The sequence below is a fragment of the Equus asinus genome, chromosome 19 (assembly GCF_041296235.1).
Source record: "Equus asinus isolate D_3611 breed Donkey chromosome 19, EquAss-T2T_v2, whole genome shotgun sequence".
NCBI classification, from domain to species: Eukaryota; Metazoa; Chordata; class Mammalia; order Perissodactyla; family Equidae; genus Equus; species Equus asinus.
In genome coordinates, this window is record NC_091808.1 from 24,338,917 (window position 1) to 24,359,155 (window position 20,239).

The 20,239-nt window shown below is 34.3% G+C and overlaps 1 protein-coding gene and 1 non-coding gene across 6 annotated transcripts in view; both read right to left on the reverse strand.

Annotated features, from left to right (window-relative positions):
• The window catches only part of SPAG16 (sperm associated antigen 16), a 911,706-nt gene that overhangs the window by 818,623 nt on the left and 72,844 nt on the right, over nucleotides 1-20,239 (reverse strand). The window lies entirely within an intron of this gene.
• LOC123278575 (U6 spliceosomal RNA) lies at nucleotides 4,772-4,878 on the reverse strand. Its single transcript, XR_006516016.1, has one exon. It is a non-coding gene; the product is annotated as a U6 spliceosomal RNA (small nuclear RNA).

The window sequence follows — 20,239 nt, forward strand, 5'->3', positions numbered from 1 at the left end:
CTACACTGTTACTTCTTTAGCCAAACTGTTCCCATTTGATCCCTAGATCACTGCATTTATCCCTGACCTGACATTACTGCTTCTGGTTTTGCTCCACTTCAACTCATTTTTGATGAGCTAAAGAATGATCTTTTAGGAACAAAGTTTCTAAGCACAGCCTCTTTTTCAGTGAGAGCCTGAGGGGTTACCATAGAATAAAGTCCCAACTCTTCAGCATGGCTGCAAAAGACCTCCATGGCCTGGCCCAGATCAGCGGTGGACACTGCATGCTCCTTGAATGATTCCCTGGCCACACTGAAAAGCTCTGGGCTGACCTCTAGGTCTTTGCACAGACTGCCAGAGCCTCTCTCTTCTTTACCCAACTCACTCCTACTTATCCCTTCAGGCTTCCACATAGAGGTCACTTAATGCAGCAAACCTTTAATGATCCCCCAACTCAAGATGAATTACATGCTTCTCTGTGCTCCTTTCACACACTACAATTACCCTGATCAAAGTTTTAATAATTACCTTGTAATTATTTCTCTCTCAACCGCTAGATTCTAAGGCTTAGACTCTATGCCAAATATAGGCAGAAACTATTTGATTTATTCACTGTTATGCCAAAGTCAACCAGCACATAATATGTCTTCAAAAAAATTTAGTGATCTGGAAAATCCCCAAATATGTGGAGATTAAACAACATACTTCTAAATAACGCATGATTCAAAGAAGAAATCTCAAGAGAATTAAAAAAATATTTTTAAATAAATGAAAATACATTTTATCAAAATTTGTAGGATGTAGTGAAAGCAGTGGTTAGAGGGAAATTTATAGCATTGAATGCATATATTAAAAAGAAGAAAGATCTAAAATGTATCATCTAAGTTTCTACTTTAGGAAACCATAAAAAAACAGCAAATTAAATCTAATGAAAGGTGAAGAAAAGAAATAAGAATTGGAGCAGAGATCACTGAAATTGAAAACAGGAAATCAATAGAGAAAATCAATGAAACCAAAAGCTCTTTCTTTAAAAAGATCAGGAAAATTGATAAGCCTCTAGCCAAGCTAACTAAGAAAAAAAGAGAGAGAACACAGATTACTAATATCAGGAATGAAATAAGTAAATCACTAAATATCACATGAAGATTAAAAGAATAATAAAAAATAACATGAATAACTCTATGCCCACAAAATGGAAAACCTAGATGAAGTGGAACAATTCCTTGAAAGATATAATCTGCAAAACCTCACACAAAAAGAAAGAGACAATCTGAATAGGCCTATATCTGTTAAAGAAATTGAGTCAATAATTAATAATCTTCCAAAACAGAAAGCACCAGGCCTGGATACGTTCAATGGTGAATTCTACCAAACATTTAAGGAAGAAATTTTATCAATTTTCTACAATCTCTTCCAGAGGATAAAAGCAGAGAGAATACTTCCTAAGTCATTCTATGAGGCCAGCATTACTCTAATACTAAAACCAGAAAAGACATTACAAGAAAAGAAAACTATAGACCTATATCTCTGCTGAACAAGATGCAAAAACTCTCAACAAAATATTGGCAAATCAAATATAATAATGTATGAAAAGAATTATACACCATGACCAAGACGGATTTATTCCAGGTACACAAGACTGTTTCAACATTCAAAAATCAATTAATGTAATCCAGCACATCAACAGGCTAAAGCAGGAAAACCTCATGATCATACATGAACAGATGCAGATAAAAGCAACTGAAAAACTGCAATGCACATTCATGATAAAAACTCTCAGCAAACAGGAAGCAGGGGACTTTCTCAAATTGATAAAGAGTATCTATTAAAAAAATTTATAGCTAACAGCATACTTATTAGTGAGAAACTCGCAGCTTTCCCACTAAAATCAGGGACAAGGCAAGCATGTCATGTCTCACTACTCCTTTTCAATGTCACACTGGAAGTTCTTGATAATGCAAGTAGACAAGAAAAATAAATAAAGTGTATGCATATTGAGAAAGAAGAAATAAAACTATCTCTGTCCACAAATGACTGATTACATAGAAATCTAGCAAGAATTGACCAAAAAACAAAATTGTTGGAACTAATAAGTGATTATAGCAAGATTGCAGGATACAAAATTAATGTACAAAAGTCAATCACTTTCTTATATAGCAGCAATGAAAAAGCAGAATTTGAAATTAAAAATACTACACTATTACATAAGCACCACCAAAAACGGAAATATTTAGGTAAATCTAACAAAGCATGTACAAGATCTATATGAGAAAAACTACAAAACACTGATGAAGAAAATCAAAGAAGAACTAAATAAAAGGAGAGTTATTCCATGTTTGTGGTTAGGGCTTCTAAATACATCAAAATGTCAGTTCTTCCCAATTTGATCTATAGATTTAATGCAATGTCAATCAGAAATACAAGCAAGATATTTTTTGGTTATTTAAATGCTGATTCTGAAACTAGTATGAAGAGGCAAAAGACCCAGAATGGCCAACACAACACTGAAAAAAAAGAACAAAGTTAGAGGACTGACCCTGCCCAACTTCAACACTTACCATAAAGCTACAGTAATCAAGACAGTGTGGTATTCACAAAAGAACAGACAAACCAATGGAACAAAAAAGAGCCCCGAAATAGAACCACATAAATATAGTTAACCGATCTTTGACAAAGGAACAAAGGTAATACCATGGATCAAAGACAGTCTTTTCAACAAATGGTGCTGGAACGACTGGACGACCACGTGCAAAAAGAAATTAATCTAGACACAGACATTGCACCCTTCACAAAAATCAATTCAAAATGGATCACATACCTAAATGTAAAGTGCAAAACTATAAAATTCCTAAAAGATAACGTAGGAGAAAACCTAAATCATGTTGAGCATGGTGATGCCTTTTCAGATACAACACCAAAGGCATGATCCATGAAAGAAATCATTGATAATTGGATTGCATTAAAATTAAAAACTTCTGGGGCCAGCCCCTTGGCCAAGTGGTTAAGTCCACGTGCTCTGCTTTGGCAGCCCAGGGTTCCACAGTTCGGATCCTGGGTGCAGACATGGCACTGCTCATCAAGCCATGCTGAGGTGGTGTCCCACATGCCACAACCAGAAGGACCTAGAACTAGAATATACAACTCTGTACTGGGGGCTTGGGGAGAAGGAGAAGAAGAAAAGAAAAAAGAAGATTGGCAACAGATGTTAGCTCAGGTGCCAATCTTTAAAAAAAAAAAAAAAAATCAAAAACTTTTGCTTTGCAAAAGACAATGTGAGGAAAATGAGAAGGTAAGTCACAGACTGGGGGAAATATTTCCAAATCACACATCTGATAAAGGACTGTCCTCTAAAATATACAAAAAACTCTTAAAACTCAACAAAAAGAACCCAAACAACCCCACCAAAAAATAAACCAAAGAGATTAACAGACCCCCACAAAATAAGATATACAGATGGCAAATACACACATGAAAAGATGCTCCACATCATATGTCATCAGGGAAATGCAAATTAAAACAACAATGAGATCTTACTACACACCAATTAGAATGGCCAAAATCCAGAACACTGACAACAACAAATGATGGTGAGGATATAGAGCAACAGGAACTCCCATTCTATGCTGGTGGAAATGCAATACGGTACAGCCACTTTGGAAGACATTTTGGCAGTTTCTACAAAACTAAATATACTCTTACCATGAAATCCAGAAATCATGCCCCTTGGTATTTACTCAAAAATCTGAAAACTTATGTCCACAGCAAAATTTTGACATGAATGTTTATAGCAGCTTTATTCACAATCGCCAAAACTTGGAAGCAACCAAGATGTCCTTCAGTAGGTGAATATGGATAAATAAACTGTGGTTACCTCCAGATAATGGAACATTATTCAGCACTGAAAAGAAATGAGCTATCAAGTCATGAAAAGACATGGAGAAACTTGAAGTGCGTATTACCAAGTGAAAGAAGCCAATCTGAAAAGGCTACATACTCTTTGATTACAGCTATATGACATTCTGGAAAAGGCAAAACTATAGAGACAGTAAAAAGATCAGTGGTTGCCAAGGGTTGGGAGAAAGGAGAGATGAATGTGTGGAGCACAGAGGATTTTTAGTGAAAATACTCTGCATGATACTATAATGATGGCTATATGTCATTATACATTTGTCCAACCTATAAAATGTAAACCATAGACTTTGGTGATTATGATGTGTCAATGTAGGTTCATGGATTGTAACAAAGACACCTCTCTGGTGGGGTATGTTGATAATGGGGGAGGTTATGCATGTGTGGGAGTAGAGGGTATATGGGAAATCTGTGTACCTTCCTCTCAATTTTGCTGTGAACCTAAAATTGCTCTTAGAAAGTCTTAAAAACATATTAGTATTAAAAACTTTCTTAGAGCCATTAATAAATGCCAAATTTTCTTAGTTAATAAGCTTATGACTTAATTTTCTCTCTTATGAGTAGATGTTACCTGAATATTAAATCTGGTGTTTTACTTACCTAACAGACTAGTAAGAGATAATTTATTAATTACATCATTAAGATAAACTATTAATTAAATTAAGAGATAACATTAATTATCCTTCCATTAAGATTTTTAAGTAGGAGAAAAATGATTAATTGAAAACAAAAGAGGAAAAGACACAAAACAAAAACGTTTGGTTTAACGAGGACACGGGCTCCTAAGAGATAGCTTGTCTAAGCCTATAAACACTTTTGAGTAAACTCAGAAGCTGTCACTAGATTCTTTTGGGTTTTTTTTATTGATGTCACAATAGTTAAAAACATGGAATGCCTCATGAATTTGCATGTCATCCTTGCTCGGGGGCCATGCTAATCTTCTCTGTATCATTCCAATTTTAGTATACGTGCAGCTGAAGTGAGCACTGTCACCAGATTCTTTAGTGTACATTTTACTACATCACAAAATACATGTAACACACTTTCCCAGGAATGGAACCCTGTCATCAGCTACTTATATACAAATATAGTACATTAAAGTACAAAGGAATTAGAGCTTGAAGTCCTCATTTATCATTTAGAAAGATCTAAAAGTCAAACAGTTTATGCAGGGTTAGTACTTATTTGATATTACACTTAAATAAACCTGCCTTGGTTTCCTATTGAAGGCATAGTGTTTAAATTTTTTAGGAGTATATTGCAAGGCTGGAACTTGACCAGTTTTGTAACACAAAATCACTTTTGTGTCAAATTAGTCATGCGATAGTTATGACATGGAGAAACAGCAAAGTCCCTAAATACTTTATTTTATAAATCTTCCTATTTCAAAATGAGAATTTGAAAAATCCAAAATTCAAAATCTAGGAATACTGTAAAATAAAATTCATATTCAAGATATAATTTAAATGGAAAATAAAAATAAATACATTTTTATTGATAAACAACTGGGATTTATAAATATTCTACAGTGAAAAAAGCCAAATTAACTCAAGGGCTAATTTTCAAAACCGTGAGGAAATTTTCACATAATCTACTTAGATAAACTGGATTCAAAATAAACTACAAATTATTTCCAGGTAATTAATTCTAAAAGCTATTTTTTTCTCTTGTGATATTCTTATTTTTTATATCTTTTTTTATCTTCAAATTGTAACAGTATCTGTATATATTATAAAAGCAATCAAAATTTGAATGCCTAAGGGAACAATTAAGTAAAAATTACTGCCTTTGCTCAAAGAAGATATAGTAAGGTAGAGAAATTCCAAAATCTAAATGATAGAATGCTGTTTGCAACATACTGTAATCTTAATGATTATCTAGGTTACGGTCAATTACAGAAAAAATTCCATTTTAGGACACTAAACTCCCATAACAAAGCACCTCGTAGTAACTGAGTTGGAACCTTATAGTTCTAACATATTGTGTGCTTGTACTTGTCAAACCAACATTATCTTTGAATGTCCTAACATGGCTCCAGAGAGTATAAAAACTGTTAAAGGAAGAAGCTGAGAGATAAAGCTGGAATGATATAGATGCACATACAATGGCACATACATCTAAATATTTGAAGAGCTTAGTAAAAAGCAGTAGTAGGCATTTCTATTTATCTTAGAGGGAAACACAAGCAGCAGAGAGGGGAGAGCAGACTCTATGGAATACAGCAGATGCCTGACATGCCACTCTAAATTGGACAGGGGTTGCTTCATGAACAGTGAATATATTGCCCTTGGAAATGACCATAATGAAAAGATGCTTCATTTGCTTGAAGTGATAAAATAGAGACTGATTCTCTATCTCTCATGAATGCTAAGAAAATACATTGCATACTCATATTTATCTCTTGCTGTGTTAACAAAACCCCGTAAAACTGACTTGCTTAGAACAACCAGGTACTATTACTGCTCATGTTTCTATGAGTTGACCGGGCTCAGGTGGGTAGTTCTCATGTGGTGTGACTCATGCAGTTACAATGAGTGTTTGGGGCTGGGGTCCACTAGCTCCATGTCCAAGATGGCTTATTTAATCACATGTCTGGTGTCTCAGAAGGTGTGGTTGAAATAGCTAATCAAGCCCCTTTCTCTCTTTCTCTATATGGTGAGCGTCCTCACAGCACAGTGGTCTCAGGATCATCAAGCCTGAGATGTTGTACATGGTGACTGATTTCTCCCAGGGAGAGTGTTCAAGAGACACTTTCAGAAATTGCAGTCCTTCTCATGACCTAGTCTCAGAAGTCAGGCATGATCAACTCAACTACATTCCCTTGGTCACACAGAGTTAACCCAGATCCCATGCAGGAGTGACTACACTAGGGTGTGAATACTGGGAAACATGGTTCTTTGAGGGATTTATCTTTGGTGACTATCTACTACATACACTTTGCATGTAATGTTTCCTAATTTTTACATAGGAAGAGACTGGCTAAAATAAATTATAAAACGTGACGTCCCTATGGTTCTTTGGGAAGATATGAATGAAATGGAAAAAAATATTTAGCAATCCCTCTGTATTTTCAGACACAGAGTTAAACATCAAAATTGTGGATATTTGAAGAATAATGAGACTGTGATAATAACAGAGCAGCTACTTGTATTTCTCCAGACCCGGGGCTTTCAATCAATCTGCCACAACTTTGACTACACTGTGAAGTATCCCAGAGACTTGACAAGGTGGTTATCGGTAACCAAACATCATCATATGGGAAAGAAGTAAAACTGTGGGCTTGCGTTGTCATAGCCAAATATAATGATGGCGTAGTAGGTCCGTCATCCCGAGAGACGAGGCGTCGAGTGCCGCACGCTCCTGTGTGTTAATGCACCCTACCATCTGTGAAGCTCAGTACCAACTTAATCATTCTTTTAAGATCACTAAATTTCCCAGGAACTCTAATTATGTACTAATTTGCTGCTATAAGCACCCTAGTTTTAAAACTAGTCTTTTAAAAACATACTTAAAATACAAGCAAAAAGAAATAATTTTGAATCGTATATGTCATTTTCTCTACAGTTATAAGAAAGTTATTAGATTTTATATAGGGCAATTTAAAATTAGGAAACATACATAAAAATACCTAATACAATGCCTAGCACATAGTAGGGTTCCTAAATATCTTAATTAGTATGTAGATACGTGCACATAAACACATATGCACGCATAAAAACCAACGATTTTTCTAGGAAGAAGAACTATTACTGGATTTTGTTATCTATTGTTAGAGCCATATTTTAATAACTTGATAATCCAAAAATCTTTGAAATAATACCTAATCTTATGGATACTACTAGAAATAAATGAATGCTTTGGTATAGTTTATGCCATGCATGAGCTTCTACAAATAACAGCATTTTCTCTAGAAGACACGTTCAGAAAATGCCGTAAGAATGGTAAGACTACTAACTTCTTGCTTTATGCTTCAGGAAAGCCATCTACAATCTTGTATCAACATTTTAATTAATAGCGTTATCAAAGATAACCCCAAAGATCTAATATTATAGATTTAAAAGATCCTTGTGTTATAGATATATAATGTGTGGGTCCAATACTATAAACCTAATACTCCAGATCTTTAAAAAATCAATTTAATAATGACTTTTAGAATTACCTTTCTAACTCATTTTGAGTGAGGATATTCATGATCTTTTTAATTTTCATTTTTTAATCTCTTCTTTGTGACACTATTGTTTACCTCTCCTTGAATCTATCTCTTCTTACATTTTCCTCCTATTCTTTTATATTTTATACCATACTGGTTCCTTTTTTTCTCCCCTACAATCTCATTGTGACATAGCATCAGTCTCAGACTTTAGCCTTGAGTCCTTCCCCAAAAAAGAATGAATCTTGAGGGGGGAGCCAGGGTAGAATAAACTAGTTGAAAGTAAAGAGCCAAAATAAAAAAAATTGAGAGTGGCAAAGACGACATTCTAAGTAACTCAGAGAAGTTAATGTGGGAAGTATGCTAGGAGTCATTGAGGGCCTACAGATAATACAACTTGATTCATAGAGGTTAAGTGAGGTGTTTAGAGTACCGATGTCTTATTTCTAAACTCAAGCGTTTTCTCTATAATATGGTGAAACTCTTCATTCTAAAAACAGGAAATTTTAAATGTAAATTTTTTAGTAAATAAAATCCAACGCTTTGAATTATTTTGGCTCATAAAATTACCTCATAAATTACCTAAATGCAAATTATAAACATTAACATATAGTTAAATATAACACTGTGACACTTTATTAGCTTTCAAGTAGTATATACGATCTGATGTTCCAAAGTTAGCAATTTAGAATCAAGTGAAATAAGATGATCCTTTTTCCTGAGTATAAAAACAATGTGATCTAACGTATGAAATCCTTGAAACCAGACTCTCTCATCTTCCTTGTCATCCTTTATTCCTACCCACTACCCCCAACACGCATGTATTGAATAAATTTCCGATGAGAACAGATGAAAGAATTAAGTAAATGCATGAGCAGTTCATAAGCCTTTTCTTCTACTACTAAGCCCCTACTATCTGGTCCATGATAAGAAGTAGAAAAAATTTTGGAAAACAGAAAACTATTGAAAAAGGTGAGAAAATGGTATATATACTAATCCACTATTCTTTTGCCATTATCAGTTAAAAGAAGCTGAACTTAAGGCAAGTTCCCTTTTGATTACCTATAATTTTATTTCATCTTGTGCCTCCTCTTGTTTTCCAAATTTAAGCTCCTTTTTGACATTACTTCTACTTCTACAGTTCCTATACTAACCAGGTGAATATACTTCCCTAACTCATCTTTTGCTTTCTCTCATCCTTTGTAGGACAAATAAAACCAATCAAGTATTGGGTTTATCCACTGAGTATAAAATACTTAAATTTCCAAATAAAGCATTGAAATCTGTTTTGATTTTCCCCCATAGATTAAAAATGGATTACCATTTACTTGTATTCTCCCAAAAGACATATGAAATGGGAATCTTAATTGTTAACATTAAATACTGGACTTTTGATTGAAGCAATATACAAGACAACATACTCTGAAAGATTCTTCTAGTAAAAAATAACTAAAAACTAAATAAAACATAATTTTATTGCATTATTGCATTCAACAGAAGTGAAAGAAGGCAAAAATAAGGGAAAATAGCTGAACTAACACATAGCTATAGGCAGCAAGCTGCAAACACATGCAAAAGACAGGCTGCTGTGATGGCAAATGCCAAGACGAGCATTGCAATCTGGAGACTGGCTTTAGGCCAGCCATATGATAGGGAAGCAGAATCTCAGAAACACTGCAAGAAATAAAAAGTGTACATGCAAACAATAAGGAACTATCAATAATTATCAAGGATAGCCTTAAAAGAACAAAATGTAGACTTCAGAAGTAAAAGACAAAATTCTTCATATATAGAAACACAAAAGATGGATTAAAAAACAAGATATGACACATATAAAGAGAAAATTGGAAGATAAGAATAAAGAAATTTCTGAGAATGCAGCACAAGGAGAAAAGAATATAAAAAATTTGAAAAAGAGGTTAAGAAATATGGAAGATAGAAAAAGAAAGCGTAACCTACATCTAATTGCAGCCCTAGAAGGAACAGATTTTTTTTAATGGATAAAAGATAATATTTACAGAAGTAAAGAGTGGGAATTTTGAGAAATGACAAAAAACATCCTATCCAAATACAGGAAGCATAATATATTTCACAGGATAAATGAAAAAATATTATACCTACTTTGGTGAAATTTCAGGACAAAAAGACAATGATGAAATCATAAAAGTAGTAAGAAAAATGAAATTGATAAACCTAAACAAACAGTGTCTTTATAAACTGCCTTCATAGAATAACAATAATAATGTCTATTATGTTAAAAACAGAAATACCAGACAATAAATATATGTGAATTGGGAGTGTTTTGTTCAGAGTTAAAAAGTTTGCAGATGTTTGTATATGCAACTAATTAATTTAGATTGTATTGCATGTGCATGCTAAATTTTTAAAGGTAAACACTAAAAGAAGAGAAACAGAAAAAATGTGGTGAAAAAAAGTCAATGTATTTTAAAGCAAAAAAAGATAGCATATAAAGACAAGATAAATATAAAGCAAAATATAAGATAGTAGAAATAAGTCCCAATATATCAATAATCACAATAAAACACTTAAATAAATGTAAATGGAGAAAATCACCAGATAAATAAAAGAGATTGCCAGCTATATGCTGTTTACTAGAGACAACAACTAAAACTATCACAGAAGTCTTGAAAATAAAGGTATGAAAGGATGCACCAGGCAAATACTAATTAAAGATGAGGTAGCTATATAACAGAAGGGAAAATAGCCCACGAGACAAAGCACTACTAGAAACCGAAAAGGATGAGGTAAAGGAAAAAATGTGTAGAATAAAGATCAATGAAAGGGGCAGCCTTTTACAGAGGATTTCTTTATATTTCACTTTCAAAACAAAGACTAGAACAAACACTTGTTTGTAATCTTTCACAACGATGCCAATTCTTGAGTGTTATCCTAAGGAAATAATCAGAGATATGAACAGAGCTTTTATGTATAAGGATTGACCTCATGGGATAATTTGAAACAGTGAAACAATAAAAATAACCAAAATGAGTAGATATAGGGAGATAAAATGCATTATGAAATACACAAATACTGAAGCACTATAGGGACGTCAAATCTAGTCTTTCTAAAGAATGTATATTATCATGAGAAATGTTTATGAGAAGTTAAGTGAAAAATAAATGCACAAAACTGTATATAAAAATGTAAAAATATATTAGCATTTTTACTTGAAAAAACTGTATATGAAATGTCATTTCAATTTCATTTGCTTACACATATAATTTATATATGTGTATAAATATATATATATATATATAAATAGTGTTAGGAAATAAAAAGATAGCATTGGTTTTTAAAGTTTATTTAAAATTTGAAAAACATTTTTAAAAGTAAAAAAAGATTACTAACAAATGGAGTTTCAATTCATCCAGTTGATATAACAATTCTAAACTTATAAACATTTAATAACTTAAAAATGGGTGAAGCCCAAATTGATGAATTTGTAAGAAAAGATTGAAAATTCATCAACTTACTCGAGTTGACAAAAATATAATACAGAAGATGTGAATTACACAAAAATCAAATTGTATTGAATATGTATATAGAAATCTGAACCCCTAAATTAGAAAATACACAGTCTTCTCAAGTATGCAAATTTACAAAAATGGACCATATACTAGTTGATAAAGTACTTATATTATTAGGATAAAAGGTAAGCTACTAAAGCAAAAAGACCTCAAAAAGGACGGCTTGAAACAAATTGAAAATAATCTTCTCACAAGTAACTCTCTCAAGGTGAGTGATCAAAGTTGATGCACAGTTGGATTAGGACTCCTTCCCTTGTTTGTTCATCCATTTAGGACATTGTCCTGGTCTGTATGGTCAAAGATGGGTTACAGGCACATCCTTCTTCCATATAAAATGAAAGGAAATGAGTAGAAAGCACTTCAAGGCCCATGCTCCATTAAGAAACAGACATGGAAGTGGCACTGTATCAGTTAGTCATAAAATAAGCAACCACAGTATCTTAGTAGTCTACAAGAAGAAGCAAGAAGCATTTATCTGACTCATGCTTTGTGGGTCAGTGGGAGGTGAGTTGATATGGACTGGGCCCAGTATGGCAGCACTGATCCTCATGTCTTTCATTGGACCAGAGAGACATACTTTTCTCATGTCCATGCAGAGGTGCAAGACAACAACCCCAAATGTGCAAGCACATCTCAATCTTCTGTTGTGTCAAATTTCTTAAGCTATCATTGGCCAAAACAAGTACATGACAAAGGTCTCTGTCAATGATCAAGGAACTAGCATAATTCCAGCAGACACCAAGTAAGTGCATATTCCCCTGGCAAAATTTAATGTCATGGTCACATCTAGGTATAAAGGAGGCTGAGAGATACAGTGTCTAACTATATGTCTAGCTATATTGTGAAAACTGTAGAATAAAGAAGATACATTTTGGTGAAGAATTAGAAATCTCTGCCATAGCAACTCCCAACATTTTTCAAGAATTGGTTTCATAGAGACCATGTGCTCTGACTGGTTTATTTCAACTAGAAATATACAACAACAACAAAAAAGATAACCCAAAACCCATGGATATTTAAAATTGAAAATATCCTCTACATAAACTATGGGACAAAGACAAGATCATAATGGAAATCTTAAAATACTTAAAACTCAAGAAAAATTAAAATGTTATACAGAAACACCTGCAGGATGTAGTTAAAGTATATTTAACTGCATATACTATATGGGGATTTTATAATATAAAATACTTAGAAGAGCAGCAAGGCCAAAAATTCATGAGCTATGTATCCAACAAAAGAAGTAAAGAATAAACCCAAAGAGTGTAAACAGAAGGAGATCATAACAATGAAAGCACAAAGTAATAAAAGAAAAAATGACATATAATGGAGGATCATAAAACTCAAAGTTGGCTCTTCAAAAATACCAATAAGATTAACCTATTTCCAGGAAGACAGAAAAGAGATTAGGGAAGTGGGCGTGAAGAGGGAACTGTAAGAAGGGATGGGGAGAAACAGATGTCACAAATAAAAAGAGAATATAATTATGGATCCATTAGAGATTTAAAAGAAAAAACATGACAAATACCTTTATGCTGGTAAATTTGAAACTTAGACAAAGTGATTATATGCGTGTAAATATATTACTTTATAACTTACCAAAATTGATTCAAGAAGAAATAATCTCTACAGTTCTATTACATTAAAAAAATCTGAATCAATAGTATAAAATCTTCCTATAAATACATACCAGCTCCTGTTAGTTTTAAATGTGACGTCTATGGTACATTTAAGGAACAGTCTTCCTAACATAAAAATCCTTCCGAAGAAGAGATAAAAAGCGACTAGTCCCCAATTCATGCAATTATGACAAGATTATAAAATGACAGGGACTAAAAAGAGAAATTAAAGGCTAATTTATTCATAAAATAGAAGTAAGTATCATAAGAAAAAGCAGTGAATTAGATTCAGAGTTGTATAAATGAGATACATGATGAAAAAGTTAGTTTTAGCCCAAGAATAGAAAAAAATGTTTACATTAGAAAATCCAGTGTAATTTACCACATTAAAATATTAATGGAGAAAATCATCTCAGAAACAGAAAATTCAATATTCATTGTTCATAGATGATATTATTTACAAGAAAAATACAAAAAGAAATACAAACTATTAAAATAGAGAGTTTAGCAAAGTCATTGTATTTAAGATCAACTTAGAGTAACCAGTTTCGTATCTATATAACAGTAACTAACAGAACACTTGTTTTTCATTTATGCATTAATTTACACACAAATTATTTATGGCATACTTAATCTTTGTCAGTCATATTTTTGGTACTAAGAATATAGCAATGAATAAAACAGACAAATATCCCTGCTCTCATGGAGCTTACATTCTAGTGGGGAAGAGACAAAACAGGCAATTTAATAAGTTCAACACGGATGTGTAGGAGAAAGATACATAAGACATGTAAAGAAAAAAACAAAGCAGGCAAGAGGCCCAGGAGGATCAGAGACTGAGGGGTAGCATTAAAACTTAGGTTGAGTGGCTATGGAAGGCATCTCTCAAAGGAGACATTTGAGTAAAGCTTTAAAGGAAGGGAGGGGATGAGCCATTAGGATATCTGTAGGAAGACAAGTCAGGCAAAGAAAATGTCAAGTGCAGCAGCCTGGAGGTAGGGCCACGCCCAAAGTGTTCAACAAACAGGTAGGAGGCTAACATGGTTCCAGCTGAGTAAAAGATTGGAGAGTAGTGGGGCGGCCCAGTGGCGTAGTGGTTAAGTTCACATGCTCTGCTTCAGCAGCCCAGGGTTTGCAGGTCAGGATCCTAGGTGCAGACCTACACATTGCTCATCAATCCATGCTGTGGCAGTGTCCCACATACAAAATAGAGGAAGATAGGCACAGATGTTAACTCAGGGACAATCTTCCTCAAGCAAAAAGAAGAAGACTGACAATAGATGTTAGCTCGGGGCCAATCTTCTCACCAAAAATAAAAGATGGGGGAGTAGCAAGAGATTAGGTCAGAGAGGTAAAAATGGGCCAGATCATGTAGGGCCTCAGAGGCCATGACTTTCCTTGTAACTCTGAGAAAGATAGGAAACCACTGCAAAGTTTTCAACCGAGAAGTGTGATGGACAGACATGTTTTACGAGGATCACTCTGGCTCCTGTGTTCAAAGGAGACTGAAGGAAAACAAAGACACAAGCAGAAAGACTGGTTAGGAGGCTATTGCAATAATCTAAGCTACAGATGGTGGGAAAAACAAACAAGAAGCAACAATGCTGGTGGTAAGAAAAGATAGAAGTATGGACATTTTTCTTTTTTTTTTTTAAAGATTTTATTTTTTCTCCCAAAGCCCCCCAGTACATAGTTGTGTCTTTTTAGTTGTGGGTCCCTCTAGTTGTGGCATGTGGGATGCCGCCCCAACGTGGCCCAGTGAGCGGTACCATGTCCGCGCCCAGGATTCAAACCAGCGAAATCCTGGGCTGCCAAAATGGAGCACGCAAACTTAACCACTTGGCCACAGGACGGCCCCAAGGGATATTTTTCAAAGATAAAACCAAAATAAATTCTTTTTGCATCTCATGTGAAATGTGTAGGTGAGAAATGACTCAAAGATAACTCCAGAGTTTTATGGCTAAATAATAGGAAGGATGGAGTCTCCATCAATTCAAATGGAGAAAACTGTAGGAGAGAGAGCTTTAGTGGGGAATCCATATACAACTGCAGGGGTCAAGCATGCAGTTGGATAAATGAAACTAGAGTTTGGGGAAGAGATCTCAGTTGAAGAAGCAAATTCAGGAGTTATTAACATATAGGTAATTGACAGTCCTAAGACTGGATGAGATCACCTAGGGAATGACGACGGGAGAAAGAAGAGTCCCCAGAACTGAGCTCTGCAACATCTCAACACGAAGAAGTTGGAGAGATAAAGAGCAAACAAAGGAAATGAAAAATAATGGCAGTTATTGGCAATAACAAGGCCTACGAACTGACCAGACCATGAGTGGCTGAGAAGGATGGAGAACAGGATCACTAAAGGAGAAGCTGTTGAGGAACAAACCAAAAGTCCAGAGTGTTAGAAGGATCATCTGTGTGACTATTTAAATAACAAAGAATTATGGCAGGAATCAATTTTAAGAAGGTGACAATGTCACAGGGATTAATTTTCTAAGTTTACCAAAAAATTACCTGAGAAGAAATGTCTGTAATACAAAGTTGCAGTGAGTAGGATAATCAGATGCTATAAGATTCAAGACAGAGTGCATTCATGAAGGAGGGCAGGAGAAGGGACAGAAAACAGCAATGAGAAGCAAAGGGGACATTTCAGGTTCAATGCTATGGTTGGGTGGGAAGTAGAGGGAACAGTTACCCTGAAGAGTGCTGTAGGACATGGTGTGCTGGAGTGTCTCAGGATATCACCTCCCAACTTCACATTTAGTGAAGTAAGACAGCAGCTTGAATGGTTATGGTGTGAGAATTTATAACACAGAAACTGGAAAACACAACAAATCAAGGCTTACCTCCCCACTAATAGCTGATTGCTAAACATTTACCAGACCCCTACTAGCTGCAGGAGGAAGCATAACTAGGGAAAAGCTAGATTTCCACTAGCAGAGAAGTTGAAGGGAACATTCACAGAAGTTGAAAACACAGAAGATCTTGATGATCAATGATCTTGAGTGCCAGAGAATCAGAGAAAAAGTCTGGGGAGTCAGGAAAGTGAAAGGAGGGATTGGATCAGAAAAAGTTATATAAGGAATCTTACGGGTGCCGGCCCCATGGCTGAGTGGTTAAGTTTGCATATTCCACTGTGGCAGCCCAGGGGTTCTCTGGTTGGGATCCTGGGCACAGACATAGCACCGTTCTTCAGGCCATGCTGAAGTGGCATCCCACATGCCACAACTAGGAAGACCCACAACGAAAATATACAACTGTGTACTGGGGAGATTTGGGAAGAAAAAGCAGAAAGAAAATAAAAGGGAATCTTAGGGAAGATTAGCGTTCAGGAATGAAAGATGAACTTGGAGTCCTGGGCTCCTTATGAAGAGTAAAAAGGACATGGATAAAGGGTATGGGTATTGATGAAAGAGAGGATTTGGGGAAGACAGGCCAGGAACATGTGCTGCTCAGAGCCTCCCATTTGGCTCCTGCTGACAGATGCCTGAGGTCCTGGACATGGGCGGTCTCATTCTGAGTGCTCCAGTACTCTGCCGTCTCCTGCCAATGGTGGCCTGCAGAGGTGTTGTCTTATTCCAAGTTTGAGAGTGCCCTCTCCACTCCTGCTGATAGAAGTGTGGAGTTGGACAGAAGGGTGATCTTGCCCTGAGCTCATACACTCCTTCTTGATTTCTGTTGAAGGAGGCCTCAAAGTCAACAAAGGGACAAGTTATTTATTTTAACTACTTGTAAATATTATTTACAATAGCAAAAATTATAAGGTACTTAGAATTATACTGAACAAAAACATACAAGATCTGTGTGGAGAAAAGTAGAAAAATGTTATTGAAAGACATTAAAGGAAATCTAAATATACAGGAAGATAAACCACATTCATCCATGCATTGAAACACTCAATATCATAAAGACGCCAGTTATCTCTACATTGATCTATAAACCAAAGCTATTCCAATACAAATCCCAAGAAAAAAAACTTTTTAGGAATTAGGAGAGCTTATTTTAAAATTTATAGCAAATTATAGAATAGCTAAAACACTTCAGAAGAATGAGAATAAAGTTGAGGGAGTTGCCCTAAGATATATCCAAACATTAAAAACTGTAATAATTAAAAAGTATGGTACTGCCATAGGAATAAACAAACTCACCAATGGAACATAAAGTCCAGAAGCAAACCCATGTATACATGAAAACTGGTTAAATGATAGAGCTGGTACTGCAGACTATTGGGAAAAAGAAGAATCATATAATAAATTGTGCTGGGACAAGCAATTAATTATCTGAATGAGACCGAGTGAAATTGGATTCCTACTACATTCTACATTTTTTTAAAAAATTTGATTTTAAGGCAACTAAACATTTAAAATTGGAAAGCAAAACTTTATGAAGAGACATCCAGTCAGGACAAGATGGTGTAGACTATCTCTCCTCCTGCTCTTCCTTCTCAGTGCAACTATAAACCCTGGAAATAATGAAGACACAACCAAAGTGCAAATCTGAAAAGTGGAAATAGGAAGGCAAACTGGTTAGAGACGCCAGGATTAGAAGAACAGTATAGGGGCAGAGTATTTTTACCACTCCCTATCCAACAGAATAAGGTGACCCAGGTCTGACCTGTAACATAGCAACAAAAGGTAATGCATTCTCTGACGACAATTAAATCAAACTACAAATCAATAATAAAAAGACAAGGGGAAAATCTCTTAAACACGTGGAAATTAAACAACATACTTCTAAATAATCCATAAATCAAACTCTCAAAGGAAATAAAAATATATAGAATTGAATGAAAATGAAGTACAACATATCAAAATACATGGGGTGCTGCTACAGCAGTGCTGAGAGGCAAATTCATAGCACTATATGCTTATATTACAAAAGAGGAAATGTCTTGAAACACTATTCTAAGTTTCTGCCTCAAGAAAGCAGAAAAAGAAGAACACCAGAAACCCAAAGCTAAAGGCAGAATAAAGGAAATAATAAAGATGAAAGCAAAAATCAATGAAATAGAAAACAGGAAAACAATTCAGAAAATCATGAAACAAAAATCTAGTTCTTTAAAAAAAAGTCTATGAAATTGGTAAAATTCTATATAGTAAGACTGATGAAAATAAAAAGGGAGAAGAAACAAATATCAAGAATGAAACAGAGAATATCACTATAGATTCTGCAGTCATTAAAAGTATAATAAGGGAATATTATAAACAAATTTATGCTCATAAATTTAACAATTTAAAAAGGACCAATTCCTCAAAAACCACAAACTACCAAAACTCACTTAAGATGAAATAATCTGAACAGTCTTATAATCACTAAAGAAATTAAATTTATAATTTAAAAGCTCTCAGAAGAGAAACCCTCAGGCCCAGGTGGTTTCATTGGAGAATTCTACCAAATATTTTAAAAAGAATTAGCAACTACTCAGCAATATAAAAAAGAACAAACTATTGACCCATGCAACAGCTTGGAATAATCTCAAGGGAATCATGCTGAGTGCAAAAGTCAAACCCCAAAAGCTAATTGATATATAATCCCATTTAAATAATGATCTTGCAATGACTAAACTATAGAGATGGAGATCAGATTACTGGTTGTCTAGGATTAGCAGGTGGGGGAAGTAGGGTGGAGGGAAGTGGGTATGACTATAAAAGGGCAACATCAGGGATCTTTGTGGTGATGGAACAGTTCCATACCTTGATTATATCAATGTCAATATCTGAATTGTGGTATTGTACTTTAGTTTTTCAAGATGTTACCAATGGAGGGAAGTAGATAAAGAGTACACAAGATCTCTCTGTATTATTTGTTACAATTGCATGTGAATTGGCAACTAGCTCAAAATAAAAAGCTTTAAAAAAACTGCAGAATCATTAGTGGAACACAGCAAAATTTAAATAAATTCTGTAGATTAAAGATAGTATTGTATAAATGTTAAATTCTTGATTTAAATAATTATATTGTGTTTATGTAAGAGAATTCCTATGTTTTTAGGAATTACACACTGAAATATTTGGTAAGGGGAAAAATAAGTACTAAACAAAGATAATAAAAGAAAATTTAGAAGCAAAGTATTCTAACCTTAGGATAGGAAAGGATCTCTTGAACATCAATAAGTTTTATCATAAAACAAAGTATTGATAAATTTGATTACATTAAATGAGGGACTTTTTTTCTGGATTATTTTTTTTAATAAAAATTGTATATATTTCAGATGTAAAACATAACAAAATGAAGAACTTCCATTCATTAAAAGACACTACAAAGAAACAGGAAATATAAGTTACCATCTGAAATATCTGCATTCATATACTGATCAAAGGATTAATATCTAAGATGCATTGCTAATGGAAAAATGGGCAAAATGTATGAACAGAAATTTCACAGAATCTAACATATAAACTGCCTATAAACAAAGGAGAACATGTTCAATTTAGTAATTAATCAGAAAAGTGAAAATCAAGACCCAATAGGTAACATATTTTATTAGATAGGCAAAAATCAAGAACCCCGATAATACCAAGTGTGGGAAAGGATGCATAGTAATAGAAACTCTGTGTGTGGGTTCATAAACACATTCAACTAGTCTGGAAAAGAATATGACACTACCTAATAAAATCCTCTTCCCTAGTGACCCAGTAATCCCACTCCCAGAGGAGCATCCTACAGAAAATCCTACATACGTGTATCTGGAGATGGACAAGAATGTTCATGGAAGCTCTGTTTATTAGACCAAGATTTTGGAAACAACTTGCACATGCATAAACAACAGAACAGAAAAGTAACTATTGTGAAATGAACTATAGCCACATATAGCAACATGGAAGAATCTTAGAAACAAAACACCAAATGAAGAAAACAAGCTGTAGAAGACTACATACATAGTGTATAACTCACATTTATGTATTTTTATATATATATTTATATATAATATTAAATATGCACAAAATATATTTAAATTAAATAAATATTATGTGCACATATTTATTTTTAAATTCTGGTATATTTAATCCACAAATAATTTTTCATAGTGT